The sequence below is a fragment of the Nomia melanderi genome, chromosome 10 (genome assembly GCF_051020985.1).
Source record: "Nomia melanderi isolate GNS246 chromosome 10, iyNomMela1, whole genome shotgun sequence".
NCBI classification, from domain to species: Eukaryota; Metazoa; Arthropoda; class Insecta; order Hymenoptera; family Halictidae; genus Nomia; species Nomia melanderi.
In genome coordinates this window covers 14,464,797-14,475,912 of record NC_135008.1, presented here as the reverse complement: position 1 = coordinate 14,475,912, position 11,116 = coordinate 14,464,797, and positions in this window count along the sequence as shown.

Below are 11,116 nucleotides of genomic sequence, written 5' to 3'. Positions count from 1 at the left end.
TAATGTGTTGTATTTGCATAAAAACTTACGCTCTTATAATTTACGAAAAAAATTGATAATAAATTGTATGTTGAAACTTGTTTTGTGTTTGGTTTGATCGCGTTTACTGTAAATGAAATTAGCCAAATGATACTACAGACGTAAGTTTTTACAATCTTCGATTGTCATTTTCTCTACACACTATGTGTAATTCCATGCTTTTTCAGCCATTTTCCATTGGTAACATACTATTTCACAAAATGCTAAGCTTCATCCGGATTATACGTGCGGGTGCATTTTTATGGAAATTTTTTGTTCACTTTTTCTGCCTCGAGTTATTCCAGGGGAAATTTTTTTTCGGCTCGGTCTCTCACTCGGCTTCAACATTCGGTTCGATATTTTACATCTCACGTTCCAATTCTTTTTGCAGGCTTTGCTCCATTCGTTTCAAAAAGAGAGAAAAAGCAAAAAAAATCTTGGAATCGGGAATTTATGCATACTATGATGAAATTAGCTATAGATTATACTTGTTCATTAAAATCTCCGGATATATTAATTGTACTCAAACAAGCGAATTATTTTTGTAGATGTGCGTGTTGATTATAAATGACTTTCGTAACGATAATGAAAATTTATGACAAAAGAATCTTACGCCCTGTTTGTTGTCTAATTTGTTTAATCCGAAGAAGATATAATTACTAGATCTCCATTGAAAATTATCTGGAAGTAATGATCCATCATTTGGTTCGTTAGTTCAAATGTGATGAAGGACTCCGAGAAAATAGAATATCAATCATCATTATATAACAAATTTGAAAGTATATTAAACACTTAATTGTAATCCGATGATCGATTACGTTTTGCAATTAATTAATTAATTAATTAATTTTTTTTATTTCATGCCAAATGTTTGTTGTATTTCATTATTTAATTCATAATATTCAAATTCTAATAACATTTTTAGAAGTTCAATAGATGTTTAAAAATACACGTTTTAAAAGCATTTAAATTATATAAATAAATAAAATCGTGTATACAAAGATTATACGTAAAAACGATGCAGCGATATAAATACTAAAGTGTTAAAAATTGATTTTGAAATCGCTTGTTATAATGAAAATAAAGAGAAGTCTAAAGGCAGTATAGATTCGTCTTTAGGGATCCACAATTGATCGGTTAAACCAAACTTTATAGGAAATTGCGATAATCGCAATATTTGCAAGCGGAGTCGGTATCGACGGTTCCGTTTAATTTTTCGTGGAAACCGATGTGGAAGAACGAGCTAGTCGGGCATCTATTCAGCTTTTGACTGGAATCTTGACCAATAAAAGGGGCATTAGCGCTAAGTGGACGCCTCGCCTACTCGGTCATAGTCCTGTTTGCTACAAGAGCAGAGGGTGGAAAGTACAAGGGGTGCAGTTAGCGATAGATACAACTGTGCTGCAAGTAAAAGTCACGTTACAGTTTATTTTTTCCATTTACCAACTCGTGCAAACCCGTTAATAACATTTAGCGAACGTAGACATTTATAAATTAAAAAGAACAGAATCATTAATGACACATCTACAATATTAAATTCAATTGCAATTGGCATTAATGTAATGTTTGTTATTCGAAAATCAAGACTCATAAATTTCAGAACAGCGATCACGCGACAAAGCAATGACCGATGCTAATTTTTACATGATATTTTTCATTTCCCCATTCATGTCTTAAACGCCTTAATTTATGCTTACATCGGATTATTCGCAAGATCATTTTATTTTTATCAGAGAGGTAATTGACGCGAATATTATTTGGTTTCATTCAATTCGATTAGTCTAATTTTCCGTGGCATCGGGGCTACCAAAGAATTTGTACTTTAGTGAGTGAAAGTTGCCAGTTTCGAAGCTGTCGCTGCCGAGAGGAAAAGAGAGAGAGAGAGAAAGGGAGTGAGAGAGGGAGAGGCGTCGAGGGCGAGGATGGGATACTGGGAAAAAGAGAGAGCTCGACAGAGGGTGGGTTTTAGGGCGTGGGATGGTAAAGGGGGTGACAGCGGGGATTCATTATCTGACAGTCTATTGTCATTCCTGCGGGCTGAGATTTTGCTCGGGCCAAGAGCAGCATCTCTGCTATATGTCTGTGTACATACTATGTATATAGCCAGTGATACGCGATATTTCCCTTCAGGAACGCGTTTCGAGAGTCAGACATTTCTTTCAATCCTTTCTTCGAATATGTTTGTTGTATTCGAGATACATTTTTCATTTCCATCTATTACCCTTAATACTCCAGTTGACTCGTCCATTTACAGTTACGCGTAAGTATCCAAGCTGTGGAGTTTACAATGATGTGAACACTGTAAACTATGATAAGAAGTATACTGCTTGATATGTTTATTTAGTTACTCATTCTTGTGCTTCTATCGTAATAAAGATACGTTGTCATGATTATTGTTGTTTTTCAGTAAATCCTTTCTTAATAATCCAATAGAGTGCTTCCATCATACGAAGATAATATATTAGATTGTTGGGTATCATGAATAACAGACAAAGTATAAATATTTTGTTTTTAATGTAATGATTTGTAAATAGTTTAAAATCTGAAACGTAGCGCTCTTTTCTAGTTCCTTTTCTTTAAGGCCTGTAAAAGTAGATTCATTTTATTAATTGATTACAGCAGAACCTCTTTCCTCGCATACACTACAACTCTTGAGATAACCAATTAAGTACACACGAAATCCCAACTCCTTCTTGTTATGGCAGAGTTACGACCCGATGATTGCATTAACATATTCATTTCGACAAGGAACGTATCCCACATTGTAATCTCGCTACAGCGAATTACATGACTTTTGCATATTGATTCCAAGGCAACGTTCTTAACCCTTTTAGTGCCGAACAACGATGTATCGTTGCGTATGCAGTGGTGCCTCACTATTCGTTATTTACTGTTAATAACTTATAATAATTAATAATTCATAAAATGTTATAAGTGGTTGAATTCCTCTTCCTATGTGAGATATTCCATGAATTGAAAAAATTGTTTATAGGTTTAACCTTGTGTTATATTCCACGATGATTGATACCGAAACTGTGTATACGCTAGAACGATAAGATAGAAATTTGTCATGGGGAATTTGCTCCAAATAATTTTGCAGTTATTGTTACAAGTACTTTTATTACAATTTATTGAAACTGCAGTACTTATGCTTTATACTACATGTTCTCCATCAAACTATGATCAGACGATGATTCTTCTTATTCGAAAATATTGTTTGTAAAAGAAAACTGGTTTTTCCATTACTCCTAATGATTTTGAATAAATATTATTAGCATGATTTTCAACAAATATTGAAATATAATTGACATTAATTCATTTTCCCTTTATTTCATAATAAGTTCCTTTCTGAATTTTCCAAATATCATTCTTATTTCTCTTTATGATTTTTTTCTCAAACCTTATTAAATCACATGAAATTGGCTCGACATTCTTCGCTTAGGTACAATTATTTCGGCGCTAAAAATATTTTCAAACAATTTTTCTAATCGTTTGCCGCTGATCGACTGCTTAAAAATTGAACCGAAATAATCTATCGAGAACCATTCCAAGATGCATCCTAGAAAACGCGTGAACGTTGAAATCCATGTTTCCACTTCCACGAGCGTTACTTTATTTACTCTTACCATCGCTTCCTCGCAACAGACAAGGTTCGCCTGTAAGCACAACAAATCGCGAGCGCAAAGGTTCTACCGTGAACGAATCGTGTCTTCGGCAGATATCAGGGATACCAGCGAAATATTTACCTTCGACGGTACGCGGCCACCGAAATCGCGTCGAGACGCGCAACTGGAATGTTCCACCGGAATCGCACCATAGAAGGAAAGACACCGCTGGAAAACCGAAAAGGAACAAGAAAAGCGGCGTTTAAAAGGGCCAGATTAAATTTCTGGAATTAACGATTTCCTCGCGAAAGAGAATTGGATATAATTGTGCCTCGCCGGCCCGTGTACCGCGGCGCATTGTACACGGTAGTCCTCTCACGCGCAACCATATCGCGGCAAAAAGGAATTTCCATTTTTTCCCCAGAACCCCGCGACGTCGGGGACAGATACAACGGCGGCCTACATTCATTGTTTTATCATCACAAAAGTAAATACGTGGCCGTGCGAGAAAGAAAAAAAAGGAGGAGGGACCGCAAAAAAAGGAGAAGAAGAAGGAAGAAGAGGAGGGAAGGAATTAAAAGAGACGAACGGAAAATTAATCCGAACATTAGGCAGGAAAATTAAGGGGGGCCAGCGTGCAAACAACGGGTTTTGCCACTCGTTATTACGATCCCATTCATCGCGTGTATATTCCACGGGTGTCATTAACGCCGGTTGCGGATCGCGGGCACACCAAGTGTCGGGCTTATGTCAGCCCCGTGGGAAAATGAAGACTAACGAGGAAAGCGTTATCTGTATCGTTCAAGGGTGCCTTCTTCTTCCCGCCGAGAAAAGAAGTTCCGCGTCGAGCATCTCGTCTTTCCTTCCGGGATAATGAGGAACCAGCCGACTCTGGGCTCGATCGCCGCCCTATCATTTTTCACTACTGATCCGGGAAAGTATCTAACTTCCGCCCGGGAAATCGCCGCCGTTGTGATCCGTCGTTTACTTTTCTACATCCCGTTATCGGTCGTAACGGTGCACGGAGTCAACAATTTCTCCACTTATCTCTCGTCTGTTTGTTTACCGATGCTTCGACCCCCTCCAAGCGGGAAAAACATTGTCGGGATTGGGGCTCCGGCAGACTTTCGAATAACGTTCGACTGCGATGTCTATTTTTTATGGATTACGTATCCTGATAACCGAGGAATTAACTGTTATCATTTTCAAAGTGGTAAGCGAAAATCGATTTTCACTTGTTAATTATTTATTTTCGCAAAATACTTTAGGACATATTTAGAATTTATATAAATGAAATATTTCCTATGTATAAAGATATATTGCTTTTAAAAATGTCCGTGACGAAAATAGTCATGCTGATTGAAGGCATAGGATATTATTATTGTAATGTGACACTTTGCAATGTAACGTAGTATTCTGTTAAGGGCAGTGGATTGTCTTGTGGTATAAATTTCATTGTTATAGGATACCTTAAAAACTCTGTTATAAACCATAAATACATTTTTGAATATGAAATTCGTTAGAGGCTGATAGAAAATTCTTACTCTTTCGTAGTATGAATGATAATAATTATTAGTAACACTGTTATGTGTAATTTTAACCTGCACAATTTATACATTCATTCATTCTATTATTCATTTAGTCATTTATACAACAATTCGACAAACAACTATTTCACACGATTATTTATTTCACGTGACACTGTAAAAATCCAATTTACCGAACAATTATTCCAACGACGCAACATTTATCAACACTAAAACCACCAAGCAGTTAAATTGATTTTACGAAAATCCTCTATAGACACTCTAAGAGTGCAACTATTGATACTTTAATTGATTTACAATTCAGTTTGTGTATTATTAAATCAATTTCTTCAATAATTCCTCAGAGAAACATCTGTTAATATTTTTGATAATTGGCAAAAAGGAGAAACCAGGAATGGGTCATTTTAACCCGTCTGATAATTTTAGTGCTAACCTGTTAACTGTGGAATTTAATTTCAAAAATCTCTCGTTCTGCGCGCAATAAAATTAAAAAATGAAGTGTACTCGTCAAACGCAGGACAAATGCAGCTAGCGTATATTTTAACGAAAAACCAAAGCAAAACAAAAAAGAATTACATGTTTATATGAAAAAATAAATAATTCATCTTTGAAAGAATTAGTATCGCTTCAAACTTTAAAATGACGTGTACACGCGTCAAATGTAATTAACTGTTTAATATTCACTGTAAGCTTGCATCTTACCTTCTTATTCCTTCGTAATCGCCCACTTCCCAATAAACACCCTAACTCTTCTGATGTCACCATCGCCAAAGACCGTCGTCAGACAACAATTCTACATTTCCGTCGAAACATTCTCGAAAATCATCGTCGGTTTCCACAGCTGGAATATTTTTACATGCGGCTTAACGGAAAAGCATGTCACTCATACGTGAAACGATTAAAGTTTTAGAAGTATCGATTCCGAGTTGGCGTTACCGTTGACAGACAGAGGGATCGTCAAAGAGCATAATAATTACTGCGCCCGCAGAGAAGAGGCTCAACCCTTTGTTCTATAGTCACTTTGCGAAAGGGGCTGCGCCAGGAGCGCGGGGATGCTTCGGTGGTTGGCTGGCAGGGGGAGGGGCGGGAGGGGAGAGGGGTAAGGGTGGGCTAAGGGGGCTCCGGGCGGTGGTTGAAGAGCATCCGTTTCAGTCGCGCCATTATGTAATTGATCTGGGCTTTCCGTACGCGATGATCGTGTAATGCGTTCCGCGTACTCGACACCCGCGATTCCGCGCGGATCTTTTTCTCTCTCCCCCTCCTCCTTGCGCCGCTCTGCGCCGAAAACCCCCCAGGGGGCGCACTGGAACGCTGCGCCGCGTGCGCCGTGCCGATAGATTAAAAGAAATGGCTCCGGTAAAGGTGAGAGCTGGTGGACGGTCAAAGCCGATACTCGTTTCCGTATGAATGGTCTGTCCGATTCGATCTTGCTCCTTGAACTGACGATAATTCCTCTATGACAGCGGGTTTCCTCTTTTCTCTCGCTGTCTCTCTCCTGTTTCTTTTCCACGGCGAAGGAAATGAAATTTGTGATTGAGACTGGTTTGAAGTAGGCTAGCTGGTCCAATGTTAACCCTTTAACCATTTAAGTGTGGAATTTAGTTTCAAAAATTTCTTATTGTTCGCGCAATAAAATTAAATAATGGAGTCTATACTCGTTAATTGCAGGCCAAATGCACTTATAATATATTCTAACGAAAAATTAAAGTGAAACAAAGAAGAATTATATGCTTGTGTAAAAAAATAAATAGCCTGTTGTTGAAAAAGTTAGCACGATTTAGAGTTTTAAGATGACGTGTATACTCGTCAAACGCAATTAACTGGTTAATGGACCATTTTCCAGTGCGCAACGTTGTACATGAACTAAGTCAATCGTTACTCTTACTTTCATTTGATTGTCAATAAAAAACAATAAAAGATTTTTGTTTTTATACGAGAAATAAATTATAATACTGAATTTTTAAATAAATTAATAGACGTTAATACAATCCTTCGGAAACTCTTCGAGCCCGTATGCATCACGACATGGTCCTGAAATGGTTAATTGGTGTTTTTGATTTTGTCTTGTCTGTGGTACTCTGTAGCTTCGTAATTGGGTGGTATCTTGAACCTGTTAAGTTGAATAAGGGTGTACAACATTGTATCCCTTCGGGGATGGATAATTTTTATAAATATTATGTTTTATATTCTGAATAAAGAAATTTTGAATGTAAAATTGTGGTAGAGGAGGCTATTATTCGAATTTGATTGATTTGAATGCGATTTGGGTAATTGACATAGGATTGTGCGGGTTCTGGGAACAGTCTTGTATTGATAAAAGGGAATTGAAGGGTCTATGTAAGTACTTCTGGTTGATAAGATGAAAAGAAGGTTGCTCGTATTGATCTGAACAGTGTAAAACCGTCAGAGTGTATTTGTTGGATACACTGATACGATCTCGACAATTTGAGTCGCGATAACGCCTGTGTAAGCCGATCATACGTAACAAAACTGACCGCAATCGTATTTACCTTGACGCACGCGCGCGTGTTTCACAATTCATTATAATTAACGGAAACCACAGGATGTCAATACGGTGATCGACGTAATTAGAAAGTGTCACGATCGGTGGCCGCCCCGCATTTCTACCGTAACATGATTATCTATTTGCTCTGTTCCGTCTTCATTTTCATTAACGCGAACATAGTTGTTTGATCGAGTATAATTTCAAGCTTACAAAGACACAATTTATCGATGATCGCATCTCCTTGTGCTTAACTTCCTTTTTCATTAATTGTTGGTCATCAACGTTTTCATGAAAGAAATAATTGTTTTTACTGTTATAATAATTTACTTTTTTAATTGATATTTGTTAATTATAGAAATATCTTGATGATAATTGATGTTTAATTACATTCCAATACTTATGTAGTTTAGTCATTTTTACTACATTTAGTCGTAGTATTATAATCTTATTATATATAACTGCAATTTTAGTGCCTCCCAAATATTTTGGGTTGAATGGATAAAATGCAATATTAACCTATAATGAAATGAAGCAACAGTAATGCAGATTCTGGAAATATTAAAAATAATTAAAGAAGTCAACAACCGTCAGCATTTTTGAAAAGGAAATCTCAATACTTAATACATAATAACTTTTGTCAAGTCAAGTGTTCTTTAATTATACACTCCCAAAGAAAAAGATAGCACACGCGTGCTGTCCTTAATTTTTCGCATTATAGTTATGGTACAGGAAAGGTGCAAATGATACATAAAGACTACCTTCTATTAATATGTAAATACTACCTATATTGGAATTTTTGCAAGATAATCTCTTCGGAGGAATGTAAACCCACAAATAGACAAAGATAAAATTATAGCACACTCAAGGTTTATTTTGATTTTCTTCAAAATGTTGCAAGGTTTAAGGAAGTTAAAGTGGTCAGTCAGTATTCAGTGGTTCTTGATATTGGTATCTGTCGCATTTCGTGATGGGTCGTGGTAAAAGATTGTCTGACCGTGAAATAAACGCAATTCTTCTTTTAAGAAAACAGAAAGTAACGATTATAGAAATTGCGAAAGAAATTAATCGAAGCAGCATAGCTGCATATAACGTATTAAAAGATATGGATAACTTTGGTGAAAGGAAAAGCACTGGAAGGTCAGCAGCCCTATCACCCCGTGTCACAACAGCAATACTTCGTGCTGCATCCAATTTTTGTGCTACTACAAGAGAATTTGCTTGCAAAACTGGTGTACATACTAATATTCAAAATGTTCAACGTGTGCTACAAATGAGTAATATTATAAACCGATCAAAAATAAAAGCCAAGCCATGATTAACAAAGAAGCATAAGAATGCACGCCTTGAATTTGCGAAATAACACATACACTAAAGGAAAACCTGGAGGAATGTAATCTTTACAAATGAAAAACGGTTTTGTCTGGATGGTCCAGATAGTAGTGCATACTATTATCATGACATTCGAAGAGGACAATTAACAAAAATTAGACAACAAATGAAAGGAGGTGGAATAATGATTTGGGCCGGCATATGTTACAAAGGGAAAACGGATATTAATTTTATACAAGGAAAAATGGATAGTACAAGTTATCAGAAATTAATTAAAAACCAAATTGATAAGTATACACTTATCCTGCTATACAAACGGCAAAAATTATTCATGAATATTTTTCAAAGGAGAACATTTCTGTTTTGGAATGGCCGGCGTGCTTCCGGGACTTGAATATAATTGAAACCTGTTGAGAATTATTACCAAAAGATGTCCATATAGAAGGTAGACAATTTGAAAATTTAAATGATTTAAAAATCTGTATCAAAGAGGAATGAAAAAATGTATCACAATCTTCAATTAAAGTATTGTATAAACCCTTACCAAAAAAAAACGATAGAAGTAATTAAGAACCACGAAGGTCCCACACATTATTCAATACAGGTACAGTTATATCATTTTCATATTTGTCTATTTTAAATTTATATAATATGAAATATTTTTCAGATGTGCTATCATTTTATCTGTATTTATTTGGGTATTTATATTTTTACTAAAAGAATTCGTTGAAGAAAAGTTAATAAAAGTTATGTTTACATATTAGTAGACGGTAGGTTTTATGTATCGTTTGTACCTTCCCTATACCATAATTATAACGCGAGAAATTAAAGATAACACACGTGTGTTACTTTTTTCTTTGGAAGTGTATACTGAAATAAAGTAGTGCGAGTACAAATTCACTCGTTGTACATTCTCCATAAAATTATAGTATTACATTACCTGTTACCACTCATTGTAGTATCACTGTAAAATAAGTGAATCGCTTATTAACAAATTCGAGACTAGTATCATGGTCCTACGTCATTTTATATATTTTAGATGAACGTTGATAACGCAATATTACATCATTTTTAGTTTTTTAGAAGATGTCTGGTAACGTAGTCTTACGTTATTTATTAAAGATTTTGAACAATTATTAAGTTGGCAATAAACTTCTCCGGTTAGTTCACTTGACATGCTTATTCTTTCGTTGTTCGTGGTATGATACGAATGATTTTAGCAACAATCGAAAGTCAATATTATTCAACGCAAATTTTTAAATCGGAATCACTTTTTGCTTTTTCAATCTTAAGAAATAAATATTTATTATAAATGAAGATAAAATTCATTTCCGGCACTCTATGCTCTATGAATTCACACTTGGGCACAATGTCACGGGAGACATCTAAAGTTGAAGTGCGTATGATGTAAAAATGGTTTTCATTATTTTCTTTTTAATAATCAAAGATTAGGATTGTCTGAATGTGTTAATAGCAACACATTCCAGAAAAAAACTGGCCACATTGTTTGCTCTTCTCACCATTCGTTCGTTTTCATTCGATTATTCTGATTCATTCATTCGCCCATGAAATTTCTTCTTTTCTGGATCCGTCCCCCGGCACCGGTATCCTCGCCCTTGGTCGATCGACGTGCACAGTCGGGTCCTCGGTGGATATTTAATTAAAGTTGTTTGTGCGACCAAGTTCGGAAACTTCGGGTATAACTTGGCAGCGGGAAGCAGCGAAGGGGCCATTTAATTGTCCTCGCATTTAATGCGTCGAGAGATATGCTCGTCACCGTGTCACCGGAAGTCGGGATCGGGGATGCTCGCTTGTTCCCGGGCAGCTTCGCGCGCGTCACGAAAAATCGCAAAACCAGAAAAAATAAAGGACAAACAAAAAGAGACTCTTGTCCTTAACCCATCTGCGGCGTTTCTTTCGCGTTGAATGGATCCGCGCGTCGCGGTTACGCGGGAATGTTAAACCTTTTTAATTTATTCCAATACACACATACCTTTATGTCGCAATTAAAGCCGGCGGCCGATTGTTTGCAACGTCTCGCTTTTCATATACCTCGAGCCGCCTCGTCGGCGAAATTACAGTAGTAACCCCCTTTCGCGTTTTATTTTTAA